Below are 9,111 nucleotides of genomic sequence, written 5' to 3'. Positions count from 1 at the left end.
AGAGAAGAGAGAAAAGAGAGAGAGAGATTCATGAAATTCATAAGAAATTTATGAGTTTCACAAAGCTCATGAAGCTTTCAAAACTCAGGAGGCCTCTCTCTGATATTATATAAGCAGTGAGCAATTTCTTGAAGTGAGGAGACTCCAGTAGTGCAGCTGCTCACAACTTGGGTAGGGAATTTCAGTCATCATCCAGGCAGGGGTAGGACACTATACTCTTGTGGTTCCATTAAACTCATTGACTCACCAAGTTTGGATTGAGATGGAATTGTTTCTTTGGTCTGTCATTGACATCTCTGTCTGGAGTGAAAACAAATAGTCTACTCAAGAAAACGATGCTACACTGGCCAGACGGTCATGAGTTGGTTGGTGTCAAATACTGTCTCTCATCATAATAAATGACAGTTGGAAACAGAGGAGAACTGGCTAGGTAGCAGGAACTGAAGTCTGACATTAAATCTGAAGAGGTGACAGGGAAGTAGCTTCTGTTTCATTTGAGCTACAGAGACATCTCAACACCAAAGGCCAGCGTGCTTCAGGAGTTCCTGAGATTTGACTGTATTGCATTAAAGATTCTCTGCCCTAGACTGAAGGAAAGGCCATCCAAAGACTGCCCCCCCCCCCCGGGGATCCATCCCATATACAGTCACCAAATCCAGACACTATTGCAGATGCCAATAAGTGCTTGCTGACAGGAGCTTGATATAGCTGTCTCCTGAGAGGCTCTGCCAGTGCCTGGCAAATGCCGATGTGGATGCTCATAGCCAATTATTGGACTGAGCACGGTGTCTCCAGTGGAGGAGTTATAGAAAGGACTGAAGGAGCTGAAGGGGTTTGTAACCCAATAGGTAGAACAACAATATCCACCATCCAGACCCCCACCCCCGAGCCCCCAGGGGCTAAACCACCAACCAAAGAGTACACATGGAGGGATCCATGGCTCTAGCCACATATGCAGCAGAGGATGGCCTGGTTGGACATCAGTGGGAGAAGAAATCTTTGGTCCTGGGAAGGCTTGATGTCCCAGTGTAGGGGAATGCCAGGGCGGAAAGGTGGGAGTGGGTGGATGGGTAGGTGAGCACCTTCATAGAAGCAGGGGCAGGGAGGATGGAATAGGGGTTTCCAGAGGGGAAACTTGGAATGGGGATAACATTTGAAATGTAAATAAAATACCCAATTTCAAAAGAATGTGCTCTGCCCTATTTCTCGCTGTCAGTAAATTTTTCCAACGTAAGTCATGAGGCTACCTGAGATAGATTGTCCTTACTAATATCTATTCTGCATGCCTCTTTCATATTTCAAGCGTGCTTGCTCCCAGTTACCCAAATCATTTGTTACCGCACATACTTTTGGATTTTCCCACTCCTCATTTAAATAAAGAAGTAAATCTTATTACCTAATCAAATAATAAAGACCCTTTTGCACTTCAGGGAAAGATGGTAGATAGCTTACTGAAGTATGGTCTCTATGGGTATTTGTTGTTTGTTTTCTACAACTCTCCGAGACAAGGAGGTCTTATTTGAGTTGCAAATTCTCCTAGTTAGTCGTCTTAAGGACATTTACCCTATGGATATCAGAAACAAGGTCCCTGTACTCAATTAAAAGAAACAAAATATATATATATATAAAAAAACAAACCAGTGTCTCACTATATAGTCCAGAATGACCTTGAACTCATTATCTTACCTTAGCCTCTGGAGTAATGGGATTCAAGCACACACCATTCCCAGAACTTCTGGTGTAATTGCTTTCACCATCTCCCCAGAGCTCATGTGATGAGTCACTGAGAAGCCATTTACCACTAAAGTAGAGTGACATTTATCTAATCACTTGCCATCTTTTCCAGACTCATTCTCATTCAGTTCCTTCTCACTGAAATTCCATTTTCCCACAAGGCAAAATGCCAAGTGACATTCAGTCATTGGCCTTGAGTTGGACACCTTTCTTTATCTTAGCTCTAGGCTACCACACTGCTTATTTTTCTTCCCTCTAACTTGCTGCCAAAGCCAATTCAAATTCCAGGAAGGTCCCAAGGGTTTTGGGAAATCTAGTCTAAAGTTTTGGAGTTGTGTGTGGGCTATGGGGAGAAGAGGCGTATGTGTTTGAGAGGAAAGAGTTGCTGGAAATAAAGGCACTTACCTCAGCACTAGAGAGGCTGAGGTGAAAAGATCAGGAGTTCAGGGCAAGCCTGTGCTACATAGTGAGATCCTGTCTCAAAATTAATAAATAAAAAATAGGGGCTATAATGATATCTCAGGAGTTTAAGAGAGCACACTGCTCTTGTAGAGTTCGGTTTCTGGGACCCACATCAGGTGCTTCACAAACTCCTGCAATTCCAGCTCCAGGGGATTTGGTATCTTCTTGTATCTGTGGGGGTAAACACACACACACACACACACACACACACACATTTTAAAATAATACAATGTTCAGTTTCTACAGCTTGCCCTCTATATCCACAGGTTCTATATTCCATAAGTTAAAACAACCTCAGATCCAATATGTTTAGAAAAATTGTATCCTGGGGAACTAATAGTAAGGTGAGAATGGGGTATATAAAGTGTGTGGAGGGGATACTCTTTACTATGGTGGATACTTGCTGTACGGCTTTGTTCATTGCCTTCTAATTCTCAGAGGAGCTGAACAACATTCTGTCATACATGTGAATATAAAATTATTGAAAGAAAACCAAAAGAAATAGATGAGCAGCAACTGGGTTAGAGAAAAATTAGGCAAACAGGTTGATACACAGAAAGGCAATTACAGTCTGGGTTGGGTACTTGAACTCCAGCAAGAACTGGAGCAAGGCCTAGCTAGAATTTCCTGTTCTGTTTTGTCACTTTGTCTGAAGCATGACATCAGAAAGTCTCTTGGATTGGAGTCTCTCCAAACACTTATTCCTCAGTCTCTCACTTTAGTGTGAGTGAACGCTGTCAAAATAGGGTTGAGGGACCCTAATGGCTTTGTCCAGTCCTCCTTATAGCTTCTTCTTCCCACCTGGGTTCAAGGCTAGGTCATGTTCCATTCTCTACTCACGGGAACATTCTTTAGTAAAAAAAAAATTCTCAGAATTCTCAGCTGACCTTTTGGAAAGTCCCAGGTAGAATTCAAATGTGTCATACCTGGTAGCCAATAGATTTAAAGGTAAATATGCTTAGCCAATAAGTTTGAACTATAACCTTGCTGATTTAACCTGTACCCCTATAAAGCATAAAAACTGCTTGTAATAGCCATTTGAGGTCACTTTCTCATCACTTGCTTTGAGGGACTGATTGAGGGTTGACCCCAACTTGCCTGAAAATAAACCTCTTGCTTTTGCGTCCATTTGCATCTCGGTGTCTCACTCACTTGGTGTCTCACTCGAGTGTGTCTTGAAGTCTCACCAACCAAGAGCTGTAGGGTCATACATACATTGTCAGCCTACAGAGAACTAGTACTCTGAAGATGGGATCCTGGGTGACATCAATGCATGGTGACTGTAGTTCAATTGGTAGGTAATAATGATTCATCGTTTTACATCACTGCTCTTCTCTACTTTCTACCTATGTTCTCAACAATGGATTTTTCTCAGGTCTCCACTTGTCCTTTACCTTGGAACAATGACCTCTCTCATTCTCAGGATTCTGCTCAGAGAAGGAAGACTGTTTCACTATGTCCTGTGCTCCTAGGGTTCACCATGGAGCATGCTAACAAAACATTTTTCATAAGTTTGACCTAAAAAGTGTAGGTACGCTGCTTGAAAGGTGAATGTGAAAGAAAATTAGACCAGATATAGGGAAGTCAATATTATGATTCAAATGTGAAATGTCCACCCAAAGACTCATTTTTCAAATGCTTTTTCCTTATTTTCTGGGACATTGCAAATCATGTAGGAGTTGGAGCCTAGTTGATAAATGTAAACTGCTAATAGTAAGCCTTTGGTAGTCAGAGCTCAGTTTCTAGTTCTGACACTTTCTCTGATTCCTGGTCTGATCGTACATGGAGAGTCTTCACCACACATTCCCATCACCTGGAACTCAGCCATGCCTTCTCCACCATGATGCCCAGAAATCCACTAAATTCCTGAGCCAAAATAAATCTTTATAGTCTTAAATTACTTCTGTTGGGTATTTTGTAACAGCTATGTAAATAGACATTGGTATGGGATTAAGTCTTCCATGAACTCTTTGTCCTTTCAACCATCCTGTCCATTAAGGCCCAGACCCTTCTCCTGGGACATGTATAGGCAGGTCTTCGACTCCTTCTACCTTAGGTGTTTGCCCCTGTTGTTAACCTAGACAATGGTCGCATTTTGTATTCAGAACTCAGCTCTAGAACTCTTCTTTAAAAAAAAAAATTCAGGGGATTTGTCTACGTCCAGGGAGACCCCTTGTCTGCTCTACTGAACTGTGGCTGTAGTGCACATTAAATGGATGTTCTGCTTGGGATGGAACTCTGATAGATATGCAAAGCACAATCAAATTTGCAAGATTTGTGAATGGAGCCCTCCTCAGGTATATACAAAGTAATGTTCAACCAGTGGGGAAGGAGATTAGTAGAAAGGGGAGCTGTAGAGAGAGCAAAGGAGTTAAAATAGGTGCCTGGTAGGCATTTTCCCTCTAAAAGCACATCTACCTTAGGGATCAGACTTTATGCTGAGTAGCCTCAACAGCACACTAGCCTATTCTTCTTGGGGCAGGATTTCTGGTCTGAACCTGAAATTGTACCTCACCATTGATTTCCTCTTGTTATCCCTCTATCAAGCCCTGGAAAGTCCCTGGATCCATTTGCCTTAACATCTGTGCCCTAGTCTGGCAAACCCACCTCCCCTTATAACAATACCTGGCTAGAGGCTTTTGTTCACCCAGGGTACCCTATCATGTTGCTTCCTAGCTAAGAGAAAGCCTTATGACAGCCATGAGTCCCCTCTTTCTGAAGCAGCAGAATTGACTGTGTAGAATCACAATTTTCCTGGATACTGATCTATAGAGGGTGGGGCTATGTGCCATGTGCTAGAAAGCATCCATATGCTAAACAATACTTATGTTGTTTGAAGCTCACTTTTTCTTACTTTAAGCACAAATTTTGGCCATGGATTCATATGTGAGGATAGGGGTGGGAATGTAAGGAGTGGAGGAGAAGATCAGTCCAATTCTGAGAAGCCAGGGGCCACCATAATTTCTGGTTTTGCCCAGTACCCATGCTATCCCATTGGAGTAAGCTAGGGAAGCACTGGGTTTTGTTTTTCTTCACTATATTTATTAATTTTAATTTGTTAAATTTGTATTTCAGTCAGATTCTCAGCTTCCTCTAGAGACTTGGCACATCATGAATGATTGAATGAAATAAATAATGAATAAATGCTTCTCTCTTGGATTCCAATTTAAGTCCTAGGAGCCTGCTGAGATCTGAAGTCTGGACTTGTCAATTATTTCTTCAGACTGACCTCCAGTTACTAATTTGCTCATTTACATTCCTTCTTAAGAGGGCATGTTACAATAGAAACAAAAGAACTAAAGAGCAAAAACCTTGAATTTTTAGTTGGATTTAAAACTATGTCATTATCATTATGATATGGGACACCATACGAAATTGTGATCCTGGGAAATGATAGTAGCTTTTAATTGTTTGCATGTGAGTAATGTTTCATAGTAAATCCTGGATATTAATTCTGATTCTTGACTCTTGTTTGCTTATATTTTTATCTGTACTAAAATTCCAAGCTTCAGGCTGAACTTAGCAACATCTTAACCTATAGAAAAATACAGGAATGCCTTTGTATAGCAAAATAAGTAGATGGATAAGGTTATTTTATGTCTGGAAGTGAGCAACTCAGGACTGCAGACACTAGAGACCATATCTCTATGTCTAAAGGGCTGAAAGTCTTTAAGTAGACACACACATACAACCTATTACAATAGGGTCTATCAGTTCATTTGAAACCAATATATTCTCCTTTTTGATGATGGCTATTCTAACTAGAGTGAAATGATGCTTTATTGTGGTTTTGATTTCCTCCAAAACAAACATCCTCCTGCCTTGATTTCTAGAAGTCTGGTATTCCATACAGAAACCATTAAACCTAATTTTAAAACTGCAGATGATAATGAATCAGGTGTAGAAGGAAGGCTTACTGGCCATGGTGGAGAAACAACTGCAAGGGAGGAAATGTCAAAAATGTATCTCTCAGGAACTGATATTTCATCAGTGACATCAGTGACCTAAAGGATTACCTTAGGCACAGAATGGAGAAAAGAATCTCCCAGAGACAGAGAAAAGACTGGACCTATCAGAGGATTTATGAGAACTGGCACTCTGGAAGGTTTAAATAAAGTTTGGGGGGGGGGGCAAATGGGAATAGAGTGTGTAAGGCCATGGGAGCCATGGTATAGTATGTGCAAAGTGCAAAAGAGTAGTTTTGATGGTACTTGAGCTTGGACTGACAGGTCATTAGGAACTGTACTATAATCCTACATGTCAACAATCCCAGGTTCTCAGGAAACTGAGGGAGTTTGAGGCCAGCCTACACTACATACTACACTACATAGCACTAGCCTCTCTCTCTCTAATGTATATATATATAAATATACTGTATATATTTACCTGGCAGGGGCAGGGCACACATGTGCTATGACATGGGTGGGGAGCACAGAGGACAATTTATAAGAGTTGATTCTCACATTTCACATCGTAGGTCCAGGAGATCAAGCTCAAATTGTCATGCTTGGAGGCAAATGGCCTTTACTCACTGAGCCATCTCATCACTCTTCAAAACCAAAGAAATAAAGGGCTGGGGAAATAACTGCATTTATAGTGCTTAGTTAGCATGCATGATGTGCCAGAGTCAATCTCCAATGCCCAGCCAGCAAATGTAAAGGAATCATTTTCACTGCTTGGTTAAAGGGTATCTAGGACACATTTCAGTAAGCAATAACTTACAAGAGAGCTTTTAAAATGAGAAGAGACGTAAGTCAAGATGTAGTTTATAAATGGGAACATTACTAGACCACAAACTTAATTTTGTGGTCAAAATTATTTTTATTAATAGTTTTGTCTTCATTATCCTAATAAATGTTCACATAAGAAAACCATATAATCAAAAATAAGGATTAAAAACCAGACCTAGATAACTAAATCCCACAAACAGAAAGATGGTCTCCCAGGAGTGCTGACATACCTGAGAACACAGGTAAGACCACCACTTCTGTAACTACCTGGCCCAAGAGGAATCCATCCAGAGTCATCAGGACAAAGGAACCAAGGAGCAGCCTGGGACAGGATCCTTCTGGTTTCTGTCTGTGTCCCAGAGCTGACGCTGTACCACAGCTCTCCATACCCAAAGAACTCCCAGAGAGAACTGATCTCCCAGGATTGATGGCACACAGGCTTACAGGAGGGACAGTCAGAGACAGTAAGACCAGCTAAAACCACAGATAACCAGATGGCAAGAAGCAAGAACAAGAATATAGGCAAGAAACTAAGGCTACTTGGCATCATCTGAAACCAGTTCTCCCACCACAGTAAGCCAAGGATACTCTAACACATGGGAAAAGCAAGACTCTGATTTAAAAATCACATCTCATGATGATGATAGAGGATTTTAAGAAGGACATAAATAACTCAAAGAAACACAGGAGAACACAGGTAAACAGGTAGAAATCCTTAAAGAGGAAACACAAAAATCCCTTAAAGATTTACAGGAAAACACAATCGAAAAGGTGAAGGAATTGAACAAAATCTTCCAGGATCTAAAAATGGAAACAGAAACAATAAAGAAATCACAAAGGGAGACAACCCTGGAGATAGAAAACCTAGGAAAAAAGATGAGGAGTCATAGATGCAAGCATCACCAAAAGAATACAAGAGATAGACAAGAGAATCTCAGGTGCAGAAGACACCATAGAAAACATTGACACAACACTCAAAGAAAATGCATAATGCAAAAAGCTACTAACTCAAAACATCAAGGAAATCCAGGACACAATGAGAAGACAAAACCTAAAGATCATCAGTATAAAAGAGAGTGATGATTCCCACCTTAAAGGGTCAGTAAATATCTTCAACAAAATTAAAGAAGGAAACTCCCCTAACCTAAAAAAGAGATGTCCATGGACATACAAGAAGCCTACAGAATGCCAAATAGATGGGACCAGAAAAGAATTTCCTCCTATTACATAATACTCAAAACAACAAATGCACAAAACAAAGGAGAAAGAATATTAAAAGAAGTAAGAGAAAAAGGTCAAGTGAAATATAAAGGCAGACCTATAAGAATTACACAGGACTTCTCACCAGAGACTATGAAAGCAAGAAGATAAAAGGCAGATGTCATACAGACCCTAAGAGAACAGGAATGCCTGCCCAGGTTACTATACCCAGCAAAACTCTCAATTACCATAGATGGAGAAAACAAGATATTCCATGACAAAAACAAATTTATACAATATCTTTCCACAAATCCAGTACTACAAAAGATAATACATGGAAAATGCCAATATTAGGAGGGAAACTAGACCCTAGAAAAAGCCAGAAAGTAAGCTTCTTTCAACAAACCCAGAAGATAGCCACACAAATATAAAAATAACATCAAAAATAACGGGAAGCAGCAATCACTATTTTTTAATAGCTCTTAACATCAATGGACTCAATTCCCCAAGAAAAAGACATAGACTAAAAGACTGGATATGTAAACAGGGCCCAGCGTTTTGCTGCATATAGGAAACATACCTCAGTGACAAAGACAGGCACTACCTCAGAGTAAAGGGCTGGAAAACACTTATCCAAGCAAGTGGTACCACAAAACAAGCTGGAATAGCCATTCTAACATTGAATAAAATCGACTTTCAACCAAAAGTTATCAAAAAAGATAAGGAAGTACACTTCATACTCATCAATGGAAAAATCTACCAAGAATAATCAATTCTGAACATCTATGCTCCAAATGCAAAGGCACCCACATTCATAAAAGGAACTTTACTAAAGCTCAAAATACACATTGCACCTCATACAATAATAATGGGAAGATTCAGCACTCCACTCTGATCAATGGACAGGTCATGGGAATAGTCATCAGGGAAATGCAAATCAAAACAACCCTGAGATTCCACCTCACACCAGTCAGAATGGCTAAGA

The sequence above is a fragment of the Mus pahari genome, chromosome X (genome assembly GCF_900095145.1).
Source record: "Mus pahari chromosome X, PAHARI_EIJ_v1.1, whole genome shotgun sequence".
Lineage (NCBI taxonomy): Eukaryota > Metazoa > Chordata > Mammalia > Rodentia > Muridae > Mus > Mus pahari.
Note: the sequence above shows the minus strand (reverse complement) of the source record.